Raw genomic sequence first — 14,534 nt, 5'->3', positions numbered from 1 at the left:
AGGAACAAAGCATCATTAGGACTTGGCTTCTGCAGTTAGGGTATTGGAGGTACAGGACACCCAGTCATGCATGGCTCCTTGATTTGAGTATGGGAAGAGTAGGAGGGTGAGAATGCAGAATCCAATTTTAGACATCAAGAAAAGATGTTCCAGGGGAAGAGGTAAGAATAAAAGCTAAGATTTATAGATTTTTTCTTTAGTCAAAACATTAATCCTTTTTGTTCTCTCAATAAACAAACAAAAACAAAGAAAATATATACACAAAGGTGTTGATAAGCTTTAATTTTGACAAGAAAAAACTTCATTATTTTGAGAGCATTCTGAGTAAAATTACTGGTTTTAGAAGGGGAGCAGTACACCTGGCATTGCACAGGATCACTCCTGGTCATGCTTAAGAGACAAGAAGGAGTGTATGGTTTGAACCTGGATAGTTTCTATGTGCCAGATAGCTGGATGAAGCTGCCATGCCTTTCTCCTACCTCTTGGTGTATTAAGGGAAATTCTACTTAACCTCAACCTCATTTTATTTAGACTATTTGAATATTCTTTTGTGTGTTGTTTTGGCAAATGGGATAAAAACAAAATTCTTCCGGATACCAATCTCCTCCAGAAGAGACATGCCTTATTATTTATAGTCAACTAAGTTTGGGTCTAAATCATAAAATGATACTGATTCATTATAGTTAAGTAATTGACCTTCAAGAATATAAATCATCAATCACTGATCCACAGCAGTCTTTCCAATGAAATACTGTGCAAGTATAAAAGTAGAATGAGGAGCCTCCTCTGTAACACAACATAAATGTCTTTATGATATTTTACTACATGAAGGAAGGAAAATGTAGAACAGTTAAATATGCTATGCTATTTTGGAACCAGAAAGATGTATAGGAGGTAAAATACTTGTTTGGCACAAATCAAGAACCTGTATGGATCCCTAAAACTGCCTATGATCCCTCTAGCAATGTCAAGAGTGATACCTGAATGCAGAATCAGAAGCAATCCCTAAGTACAACGAGGTATGTCCCAAAAACTAAACCAAGAAAATAAAATAAGCTATCTTTGGGCTAGGAAGGGAAGAAGATAAGTATACAACCACATATATGTTTGGTATGTAATCTAGATATCGTATACATAATTACTGGAAATCTATTGAATTAAAGTAGTTCAAGATAGGGCAGATGGACACAGAAGTTTTTACAAAACTGGGATGGATGTGATATTCTAACTATAAACCCTTTTTTATTGGTTTGATTATTAAGAAGTGTGAATAGAATGACTCTTTAAATTTTTTAATTCTAAAATTTCAGGATGTGTGTTTGTTAAGGTAGAAATTGTTGTCACTTTCAAAAGACGTATGTGTCCATTTTCTGTCTTTTGAAATAGTTGGGGGTTGTTAAATCCAATGCATGACTTTGGTCTGTGATTAGGATTGTGTAGTAAAAGTGGGTAATGTGGGGTACTGATGGTTGGGGGTGAGAGAGTTAAGGAGTAATAATGATCTTTGTAGGGGTGTGCGAAAGGGCAGAATCTGTAGGGGCAGGAGGTCGGTCTTGGCACCTAACAAATTAAAGAACTGAGGGTAAATTAAGGGGAAGATAATGAATCCGGATTGGGAGATGACGGAGTAGAAGGGGCTCTGGTGTGGGGGAGGTGAAATATATCAGAGGGGCTCTATACATTGTATAGATGAATTGTTTATGGATTAGGCTTGGCAGTCAGAGAAGACCACTGTATAGAAAGTCACATCTACATATACACTGATTTTAGAGACCTATTTGAATATTACTCACCAAATCTAGGGAATTCCATTTTCTTTCCCTAGAAACAGTCGAAAATTAAGAATAGTTTTGGGTATTGTTAAAAAGTATATATGCTTTTGAAAATGAATACTAGTAAGAAAAGAACTCCTGAATGGGGTCCAGTATGCATAGGGGAGGAATTTCTCTCCCCCACACTCCCTTCAGGACCCGATTAACCAGGCATGGCCCTGAAGACCAGTCTGGCGTGGGGGGATCTCAGTCCCCTGGACTAAGTGGTCAGAGACTTCTCTTAACACTAAGAAGACTTGACAAAAACAATGACCTGCTTACAGGACAGGGTTCTCTGCATTGCCCTTTAATTGTGAGGTGAAACCAGAGGATGCTCTGCACCATCCTGACTGCAATGTAGGATATGTAGATTCCAGGATCTTTAATACAAAAACATGATACCAACAACAGAGACTGTGTGAAAAATAAAAGTGTATTGGCACTACAGACAATGACCTGGATTGGACAAACTAGTTTGCCTGGAGCCTAGAGTTGGTCTTATGCCAGGAAACTTCAGGGGTAGGGTCTCCTTGTATTTAGGCCAAGGCTTTTCCTTTCCATGTTCCTCATATTTTGGTGGGCCTATGCAAACAATAATTGCCACTCTAACTCCATTTTTACTGTGCTCCTTTGACTCTAATCCTTAAGAAAAACAACCCACTTAAACTTTTAAGGTTAACTTAAAACTAATATGCATGTGCATCGAAATGTAAAAAAGTACTTTGCCTTCAATGTTTAAGGAGTTACATAAGTTTTATGGCCTTAGATTGCTTTGTGTGCTGCTAAGAAATATTATGTATTACAATCTGGGGACTTGAGGGACAAAATAATTGTACATGGGGTTTGTTTTATTTTTCTTAATGTTCTTTGGCTGAAAGTTCAAAGTTAAGATATCAGCAATGGGAATACTGAGAATTCTGTTTATGGGTGATTGTCCTTCCACTGTAACTTTACCTTGTCCTCTTTCTTTGCATCTTATAATTAAAAATAAAAAATTAATTAAAAAAGGAAATTGTTGTCACTGCAAATAATTACCAAACTCAAAGAATGAATATAATATACATTTATTTTTTTACTCATACACAATTAAAAATTTCATTTGGAATTCAGAGACTTAGATTCCTTTTCAAATCGGTCTCCTCCTAAGTATTTCAGACTCTTCTGCATCAACCTGGTGGACTGGAGTTAGGAGGCGGTAGAATAATGATGAGCTGGAAGTAGAGCAATGACTTCTATCCATATTGTTTTGTCCAGAATGAATGGCTGTAACCTAGCTGCAAAGGAATCTATGAAGATAGCCTAGTGTGAGCCTGGAGGAAGAAAGAGATTAATGAAAAGGTAGTTTCTCTGTTATCAGTGAAAAAAACCTAACACGAGATAAAGTATTAATCATTTAATTTATTTAAAATTAAAGGTAAGACTTGAGCACTGTTTCAGAAATCATGGCATTAAATAACTATTCTTGCAAGACAAACATATTGATGCTGCTGAAATATGCACATTCATTAACCTCATCCATTCACCAAATGTCTTCATCTGAGGAAAAAGTGGCCATAAAGGATTATTATTAGGACAAATCCTGAAAATCGACAGAACAATAGACCTCTATGCAGGATCCTCTGTTGTTTATGCTTCAATGGCAGAATCAAGATAATTCTGCCATCTATGACTTTCAGGAAGTAAGATAACTGCTCTCTGCTTCAAAATGCCTCAAGTGTATCCATTCTATCCATTCCTAGTGCCAGTAGGGAGTACAAGATTGATATCAGAGTCACTTACTAGTGGAAGGAAAGTAAAATAAGCTACTAAAATCACCAAGTGTCTCCAGAAGATAATTACTGGTACATTGTTCAGAAACAACTTTTAGATTCAAGCCTACCATTGCCTTTAAATTATTTTATAGTTGATGTAAAGCAAACCATTTATATCTACAGACATGCAATGTATTTTGTCTAGTGAATGGTATTCCTTTTCTTCAAGGAAAAGTCACTTTTGTGAGTTCATCTGAAAATTCTTTCCAACATTTCTGGTCTGTGAGATGACTGCTCCTTGTATGCATCTGCCTGGTGCCTTCATTAACAAATGCAATATTCAATACATTCAGTTTTTATCTGTAAAATGCTCATAATTTTATCCTCTTTCAAAATGTCTCCTTGAACACTAGGAATTGTTGAAAGAGGATTTGAGTTTCTGGCTTTGGATGAGCATTATTTTCTTTCTTTGGTTTATTTGTTTTGCTTAGTCTTTGTGCTATATCTAACAAGGCTATTCTGGAACAAATCCTAAAAACCAGACAGTGAAACCATTTTTGCTATCTTCAACTTCCATCCCCAACCTACAGTGTCTTCAGCTGCGCCCTCTTTTGACATTTCAAGCTCCCACAAAACAGGCTATGAATCTTCTGAGAAGGCCTTTTTTGGCTGGATTGTTGAACAGAAAGTTTGAAAAAATATTATGAATTAAAACCTTTAAAAATACCAGGCCACCTTTGATTACTTTTCTTGATTAAGCCTGAAACACTTCAAACCTCAAGCACAATACCTTGGTCAATTTTGAAATATTGTAATGTAATTTTGAAAAAACAATTTGACAACTAAACATTTCCTTCAATTAGAAAAACCTTTCTGAAATTTGCATAAACATTTTTATGTTTAAAGTTTATTTTCAAAGACTATTTGGTGGTGTGAAGTGATAAGTAATTAGACAGGTAATAAAAAATTGAAAAATTCATATTCTTAAAAATAACAATAATCTGTTTATCTAACCATTTATTTCTAGCTGCTTGGAATCTCAGAAGCTCAGACCCAACTCTGTGACACAACTGTAATGACTCAATAATGACCTGGTGTACTCTTTGTTTGTGGCTAATTGATATTGCTCTTTTTTTTTTTTTTTTTTTGGGACCGCACCTGGTGGCGCTCAGGAAGTACTCCTGGCTCTGCACTCAGGGGACCATATGGGATGCTGAGGATTGAACCCAGGTCCGTCTCGGTCATCTGCGTGCAAGGCAAATGCTCTACTACTGTGGTATCATTCCGGCCCCTGTTAAGTCTATTTTCTTACATTTTGTTTCTCCTATTTTATTATATTTAATAAGGCATGGCAACTTCCTTAGGGAATAGATCAAATATGAAGAAAAAAATTTAGAAGATGATAAACTCAATGGTCTTTAATCCTAAAAGAAAGTTTCCTAGGAAAATTACAATTTCTTCGTCACTGTTCTTTCCTGTGTACTGCAGTCAAAGAAAATGAAACACTTGGTATTCTTAATGGCTCATTTGCAATATAACTATTGACTACACTTTAGAAAAAGAAAGTCACAGTAAGGTCAACTATGTGTCTCCTTTCATATAATGATATGTATCATTTCAAAAATATTGCATTTGCAGTCTACAATATTTTTCAGCCATATAACTATTTATTAGAAAAGTATTTTGTGATTTATAGAATCTCATCATTTATTTGAGGGGTAGAAGGATAGGGTTGGACCCACTTGGCTTGTGTTCATGATTTACTCCTAGCTTTATGCTCAGGGTGAGGATTGAGGTACCATATGCAATACCAGAAATCAATGTGGAGCCAGCTGTGTGCAAGGCAAACAAGCATCTAAACTGCTTTACTATCTCTCTGGCCCCATCATCATTATTTTTATAGACATTTCAAAAAAAAAAGTATGAAATTATGCTTAGACAAGCAGAATGCCAGCTGGTATGGAATTGCAATTGAGGATTAGAGTTACATCTAAATTTCCTTGGGTATTCAATGTCAGTCATTCTTTTAGAGAGATAAAATCTTCATAATAAATAACTAAATTGGGGGCTGGAGTGATAGCACAGTGGTAGGGTGTTTGCTTTACATGTGGCCAGCCTGGGACAGATCCAGGTTTGATCCCTCACATTCCATATAGTCCCCTAAGCCTGCCAGAAGCAATTTCTGAGCACAGAGCCAGAAGTTGCTCCTGAACATCACCGGGTATGGCTCAATAACCAAAACTAAAACCAAAACCAAAACAACCCCCCCACCCAGAAAAGAACTAAATTGTTGCACTATTGGGACTAATTGGGAGCACATAATGGTTGGGTTGCTGTAAGTGGAAGAAGGCTTGCTTACATGATGGTGTTAAAAACACACGATCCTAGAAGCCTTAAATCCACATCAAGTCTCACAACTCACTAACATGTTTTCTGTATGGGTTTTCTAACTTGTTTTGCAAAATATAGGAGGTCATAGTTCTCTTTCTTTTCAAGGAAAGTCAGTGTTTGCTATTCAGGATGAACGGGGGTTCCCAGTTATCTGAATCCTTCTCACTATTTTCCAAAGATAACACAGCTTATGTAGAAATCTTAGGGTCTTTTAAATCACATCCTTATGATCAGAGCAGCAAGCTTTTAGCAATTGTACCCAAGGGCTTTGGAATTTGCTTTGTTCCAGAGGGTGTCCTGGTCATGGATTTGAAATATTTCACTTTGCCTTTTCTACATCTGAGGAGAATTTCACTTATGAATTTATTTTCTCATTTGCCTAACTATATTTACCAAAGATGACCACATCAAATTTGCCCATAACATTGGTTCCTTTGCAAGATGAAATCAAAGAAATGAAAATCACGTTTGTGAAAAGATTTGATAGCCAGGCTTGTGGTAGCTTACTTTTTCAACAAAGACACCAGTTTTCATATTGTATTTTTGTTCATTATTTAGAATGTTGTTTCACTTCTATAAAGTGTAAAGGAAATTATTGAAGATCCCTTCCCAAGAGTATAGTTGGGCAAAAGAATATAAAGAAATGAGAATCTGGAAATTGATTCCTTTAACATTACCATGCTCAAGTACCTGTTGAAGGTTTTAATGCCTCTGAGGAGATGTATTCTCCAGCTTGAAGGCTATTAGTCTGCAACTATTACTTTGTGATATGAACGTCTGAAACTGCTTTTATAAGATATTATCAGAAATAAAAAGAAAAAGCCTCAAAATCGGGCTGGGCTCCATAACAGAAAAAAATTTATGAAATGGATTTAATAACATTTTCTCATTCTCAGGCTGTTCTCTCTCTTTGAGGGGATGAAGATATAGAATGCAACATTCCTCAAAGGGTTTGTTGTGAAAGCTTTTTTTATGAAGCATAGAGAAAGAACAAGAACAAGGTTCAAGTAAACATGCTTTTGGAAGCACCAATCATATTTTCTATTAGTAAGTAAACAATGACCACATATTTAAAACAACACAATCTATTATCTCACGGTTTCTGGGGATCAGGAACTGGGCCCACTTTGGTCCTTTGTAAGACTATAATTGTATTATCCAGAGCTGGCTCTCATCTGCAGTTCAGCTAAGAAAGGATTCACTTCTATTGGTATGTTTGTAGAATTTATATAATTTTCAGGCTGAGAGCCTTATTTTCTCTTTGGCTGTTGGTCAGAAGCCATCTTCTATTCCTTTGTCACTTGTGTTTCCTTTCATCAAAGCCAACAAGTGAGCAGAAGATTCTTCTTAAGATGGTTGTTATCGTCTTATAGAATGTAATTACATAAATGTAATTTTGTTCATTCCATCATCTTGGTTGCATTCAATTGATTAGAAGCAAGTCATAGGTCTCACCTGTTCTCAAAGGGAAAGAATACACAAAGACATGAATATTAAGATGTAGGAATCATGGGATGAAAAACTACTAAAGTCTTGACACAAATATTTTTCTACTATATACACTAAGAAACTTGAATTCCTATCTCTAACTTTGATAGGGCAGAAGAAATCCCAGCATCTAGGTAAACTGTTTCCAACAAATTTAGTTTTTATTTTGTGTTTCATTTCTAACATCTAGTCTAGCAAAGCTAAACTTCAATATATATTTTTGGAGTACACACTTGTAAAGTGGCTTATGTGTTTATCTTTTCATATAATAAACATGTTCTTTGCTAGTTGCATAATAAAAAGTAAAAATAAATAAATAAATAAAATAATAAAAAAGCTGATTAATAAAAAGCAAATTACAAGATGTCTTTGATATTAAAAAGGTCTAGAGATAGAAAAGTACAAACTGACTTGTAGGTCTGGCTCTGAAATGTAGACTAGCCTGTATGGTTAGAGAGTAGAAATAAATTCTCTTGGTAGTAAGAAATAATGGACACTTTTGGAGAAAGAACAACAACAACAACAACAAATCAGCCATGCAATAAAGAAAAAAATATCTGGAGCCCAGCGAGTTAGTTCAATTGGCTGAATGCATACCTTGCATTCAGAAGGCCTAGATTTGATCTCTGGCATCACGTGGTTCTCTGAGTATTGTTAGGAGTGACCTCCATTCACACAGTAAAGAGTATGATTTGAGGAATCAATTAAGTGGTGTACTGTACTCTAGAACCTCATTAGAACTTAACTCTTTCCCCCTTGAGAAATCAGGAGAATCCAGGTCAGAGAAATATTTCATGCACCAAACTCAGGTCCTTTATTTAAAGAAACTCTGTTTTGTATAAGCATATTGGTTCTCATAGACCTAATTTCAGGTTCAGAGTCACCCTAAAAAGCAGGAATCTATGAGAATGTATGAGGGAAATGGAAAGCCTGTTTAGAGTACAGGTGGGGAGGAGGGAGATTTGGGACATTGGAAATGTTGCACTGGTGATGGGTGGTGTTCTTTACATGACTGAAATCCAAACACAATCATGTATGTAATCAAGGTGTTTAAATAAAATATAAAAAAAAAGAAAAAAAAAGAAATAAGTAAGCATTTCTTCCCATTTAAAAAAAAAGCAGGAATCTGTCATCCCTGGATTCCTGCAGGAAGTAGGAATACATTTCTTTATATATATATATATATATATATGTATATATATATATGTATATATATATACCTGTCTACATACATCTCTCCTCTGATTTCTTAGGGACTGTTCTACTGGCCTTTAAATTTGTATCTTTAACTCAGGTAGTCAAAGGGTAAGTATAACTTGTAAATTACAGCAAATAAAATCAGGAGGGAGAAATACAAGTTAACAGATACTGAATAATTCACAGACTAAGAGAATTTGTAGGTGATTTTAAGAGAAGTTTGAGGTTTCTTTTTTGTTTTATATTATAAGCTATGGACACCAAGTACTGAGAGTCCTCACAAATATCTTGTCTGCTAGGGAACTGAAAGAAAAGGAAAGAAATATACTTTAGTGCACTGGTGAAGGCTGGTGTACATTATATAACTAAAACTCAATCATGAACAATTTTGTAACCACAGTGCTGAAGTAAAGTAATTATTTAAAAAAATCAAGATCACATAGACTGGCACTAAAAAAAGATTAATTGCAACCAATTAAATTGAATATAGAAATAAAAAATATTTTTCTGGAATGAACTTAGAATATTTAAAAGCCAAAATTAACTTTTCTGTTCTCAAAGTTTTTAGAACTAATTCTAACTCTTGATTTTTTTCTTTAAGAATTAATAGGCTCAATTTTTGATAGTATCTTAATTTGACAATTATTTCTTTAGTTTTGTATTATCTGTAGCATTTCAAATTATAATATTTTTATCACCGCAAAGTCATTATGGAGTATAGTTGAAAATATGATTCTTGAAGAAAGTCGTATCATGAGGCCACAATGATTCTAAAATGAAATGAAACCCCCTATATTTTTCTTCTTCTACTATAGTTGTTTCCTCTTGAGATTATACATATTTTTAATAAAACTATCCCTTTTCCTAAAAACTTAAAATATTTACATTTGAAACTCATTGGTGATTTACTTCTAGAATCTTCAACTTGCAGTATTCTGTTCACATTAAGAATTTTCAGGTCTGGGTCAGAGACGTGACATTACTGGCAGAACACATGCCTGGTAAGTGTGAAACTGGGTTACATTACCACCATCATAAGATCACCACACAAGGCACTGACAGGTATGGCCCCTAAGCATCACAGCAGCTAAAACCAATTTTCAGAACTAGTACACATTTAATTTTAGATCGTAGCCTAAGCCTCTACCCTTCAACTACCTCCTCATTCAGGGCCTCTGAAGATAGTCCTGCATATCCTGCATGATTTAGTTTCCTTCACCAGATGAAACTTTTTGAGCTACTTGCTTAATACTGATAACTATAATTTTTCTCATTATGCTAACTTGCAATAACTTTTAAGATTATTTAGGAGTAAAAATTTTTAATAAAAACATAAAGCCTACAATTAAGAAAACACTACAGATATATACCTATTTGCATATAAAGAATTCATTTATTCATATGTATATTTATTAATATAAAATATTAAAATAATTAAATAATTTAGTATCAATTTTGTATCTACTACCCCTGGCACTGTCTAAGAAAAAATTCAAATAGCAATACTGCCAATAACTATCCTGTTTGTTATGGATTTTCTAATTCCTCAGTACAGTCTGCCAGAAGCTATTGCATTTGGATTTGTAATAAGTTCTTGTGTTCATACATAAAGTTTCCATTTATATAAAGAGGTATGAGTGCATTTTTATTTTCATGAACTACAGGGGACTAAAAAATTGACAGTAATTCTGTGGACAATGATATTTAAAAATCAGGACTAATATTTGTTTCTAAAATCTACATTTCTCTCTGTTGCCTAACCAAGGTATAGTGAAATGGAAGTAGACTTTAGCAGAGGGGAATACTGGCCTCAGGTAGGTTGCATCAGTTTTCATGTAAAGTCATGGACCATAGTTCCACTTGGGCCAGAATTCCTCATTAATACTTAGTTCTTAGTTCTAAGATACTTCACTCTATGGAATGTCACATTCTTTCTGGAGGAAATTAGTATGAAAGGTTAGGAAAATAGAAACTCAGAGATTCTAATATACCAATATATAGACGTCTTCTGGAGTGAAAACTTACCTGCATTCAAGCTGCCCAGATATTGAGTAAAACCTTTTTGAGAAGATTTTGAGATAACTGAGGAAATACTTCAGTATGATAGGAATAAAAGAAGAGATGATGAATATTTGGGATCAGCTTGGAAATAGGGAGAGCAACATAATCTAACTGCAGATTTGGAGCTATGACCATGAGTTATCCAGGGCAGCAAGCAGCAGACTAGAGATAAAATTCCCTTAGATGAAGTGAGGCATTTGGAAAGATGCCACCTGCATGACCTGTATGAGAGATCAATATCAGATGAGGAAAGAGAGATAACTAAAGTTATGAAGGGGCCGGAGAGATGGTGCAGCGGTAGGGCATTGCAAGCAGCTGACCCAGGACAGACCTTGGTTCAATCCCCGGCGTCCCATATGGTCCCCCAAACTCGAAGCGATTTCTGAGCACACAGCAGGAGTAATCCCTGAGCATCGCCGGGTGTGCCCCCCCCATAGAATATGCATGAAGCAGAATCTAGATAGAACTTTTAATAAGAGAAAAATATTTTATTTTTAATACAAGAAGAACTGATGGTCTTGATCATACATAAAGAAAGACATTCAGAGATAAAATAAATATCTTTGGGGACCGGAGAGATAGCATGAAGGTAAGGCGTTTGCCTTTCATGGAGAAGGACGGTGGTTCAAATCCCGGCATCCTATATGGTCCTCTGTGCCTGCCAGGGGCGATTTCTGAGCCTAGAACCAGGAGTAACCCCTGAGACTTCTAGGTGTGACCCAAAAACAAACAAACAAAAATATATCTTTGAATTTGGAGAGATGGGTCATGTGTTAAGGAACATATTTTGTGATTAACACTGATTTGATCTTTAGCATCACTGGCCCTAAGGGCCCCATGCACCAGTAAAGGTCTCTGAACACCATTGAAGTGGTAATCTCTGCACCAACAGAGCAGAGAAATATCTTCAAATCTTGGCACTGATCTTGGTGTGGTTTTAGAGAAGAGCCTCTGAATCTCTTAAGTAACATATGTGAGCCCCTGCCCAAAATATCTTTTGAGAACTAGCATCCCAATAGAAAAATGGGCAAAAATTTGAATAGGTACTTCAGCAGAAATTATATAGAGGGGAATCAGGCACATAAAAATTGGTTCAGTGTCATTAGTCAGTAAATTTTTAGCTTTGTTTTGTTTGGGGTCACACATGGTGATGCTCAAGCCTTACTTCTGGGTCTGCACCCAGGAATTACTACTGGTGGTACTCAGGAGACCATGTGGGCTCCTGGAGATCTAACCTGGGTCAGCCACATGCATCGCAACTGCCCTACCTACTGTGCTATTTCTCCAACCACTAGTCACTAAAGAATTTTAAAAGTGTGGAACATATGCACAATGAAATATTATGCAGCCGTCAGGAGAGATGAAATCATGAAATTTCCCTATACATGGATGTACATGGAATCTATTATGCTGAGTGTAATAACTCAGAGGGAGAGAGATAGACACAGAATAGTCTCACTCATCTATGAGTTTTAAGAAAAATAAAAGATATTTTTGCAATAATTCTCAGAGACAAAAGAGAGGAGGGCTGGAAGGTCCAGCTCATGACATGAAGCTCACCACAAAGAGTGATGAGTACAGTTAGAGAAATAACTACACTGACAACTAGCATAACAATGTGAATGAATGAGGGAAGTAGAAAGCCTGTTTCAAATACAGGCAGGGGATGGGGAGGAGGGAGATTTGGGACATTGGTGATGGAAATATTGCACTGGTGAAGGTGGGTGTTCTTTATATGACTGAAACCCAACTACAATCATATTTGTAATCAAGGTGTTTATATAAAGTATTAAAAATACAATAACTATTTGTCAAAAGATGAAGAAGAGAATAACTAATAGAAACTACCAATGCTTATCTTATTTTAAGGTAGGGATGTAAGATGATAGTTAGCACTTTGGTTGCATTACTCAACGTAAAATATACATTTAGGAGAAAGCAATCCCACTCCCCTGTTTATGCAATTCTCAGAATATCTTTTCACCCATGCTTACTGCAATTTCATTCATAATCAAATATTTATAAGCCACTCAAATGTCTGAAATGATGAATGAATTCAACATATTAATAAATTCTTACAAATAAACTCTATTCCATTAAAAAGGAGAAAACCCCGCACATGAAACAGAAGTTAAAAAGCCTCATTCAAAAAAACTTTATGTAAGAGCATTACATTTGTACCATATTATGAAAAAGGAAAAATTATAAAGATTTAGAGAAATTAGTCATTGTCAGAGGTTTGGGAAGGGGAGATTACTAAGTTGTGATGACTTTGGGCATGAAGCATTTTTGGGATGTGACAAAACTGTTCCTTATTCTAATTGTTGTTAGAGAAATAGAACATTTGGCAAGGTACAAACAAAAAGGTTAATGAGGCAGATTTTTGTCCAGACATACAGGGCATATGGAAGCAGAAATAGAATTAATATACACAATGTAATGGGACCTTGTAATTACTGACCTAGTGTAATACACTAAATAACAGAAAGTATCATCTAACTACCAGTCAAGGGAATATATTTGAGTTGCTTTCAGTTTTGGGTTACTATGAATAAAGTCCTTCACATTTGTGTGGCTACTAAAGATTTGAGCAGAAAAGCCAGTACTAAGTACCTTAAATACAAATCTAATTATGCTATTCCCTTGATTGAAATTCTTCACTAGTTCCTTATTGCCTGCAGAAGTGATTATGTACTGTGACTGCACAATAGAATCACCTGAGGACTTTTTAAGCTGTAAATGTTCAGCCCACCCCCAGAGATTCTGATTTAATTGATCGTTAGTTAGGTCTCATGTCAGTTTTTTTTTAATGCTTTTCATGTAATTCCATTAATTTTTTAGGCTTAAATCTTTTTAAAAATTGAAATAGAAGTCATGTATCATACAAATCATCCAGTTAAAGTGGATTGGTCTTTACATTAATTTTGTTAAAATTGTGGTTAAAAATACATTTAGCATTGAGTCTGCATTTTAATCTACATACTTTAGTAGCATTATTACATTCACAGCACTATGCAGTTGCCATCACTATTTCCTCATCCTCTCCTTTAATTTTAACAAATATCACTTACATTAAATTAAATGCAAGTACAGAGCAAGACCCCTAATACTTTCTTTTTTTTGGGGAGGGGGTTAGTTTTTGGGTTACACCCAGCAGCACTCAGGGGTTACTCCTGGCTCTATGCTCAGAAATCGCCACTGGCAGGCATGGGGGACCATATGGGATGCTGGAATTCGAACCATCCCTCTGCATGAAAGGCAAATGCCTTACCTATATGCTATCTCTCTGGCCCCAAGACCCCTAATACTTTCATTAAAAACTTCAGCCTGAGGATTGTTACAAAAATGACTTTTATTTTTCTTAAAACCCATAGATGAGTGAGACTATTCTGCGTCTCTCTCCCTCCCTCTGACTTATTTCACTCAGCATGATAGATTCCATGTACATCCATGTATAGGAAAATTTCATGACTTCATCTCTCCTGACGGCTACATAATATTCCATTGTGTATATGTACCGTAGTTTCTTTAGCCATTCGTCTGTTGAAGGGCATCTTGGTTGTTTCCAGAGCTTGGCTATTGTGAATAGTGCTGCAATAAATATAGAGGAGGGCTGGAACTTCCATATCACTGCATGAAGCTCACCACAAAGAGTGGTGAATATGCTATAGAAATAACTACACAGAGAACTACCACAATCATGTGAATGAATGAGGGAACTGGAAAGCCTGCCTGGAGTACAGGTGGGGGTGGGGTGGGATGGAGGGAGATTTGGGACTTTGGTGGTGGGAATGTTGCACTGGTGAAGGAGGGGTTCTTTGCATGACTGCAACCT

This window comes from Suncus etruscus, chromosome 1, assembly GCF_024139225.1.
Source record: "Suncus etruscus isolate mSunEtr1 chromosome 1, mSunEtr1.pri.cur, whole genome shotgun sequence".
NCBI classification, from domain to species: domain Eukaryota; kingdom Metazoa; phylum Chordata; class Mammalia; order Eulipotyphla; family Soricidae; genus Suncus; species Suncus etruscus.
Note: the sequence above shows the minus strand (reverse complement) of the source record.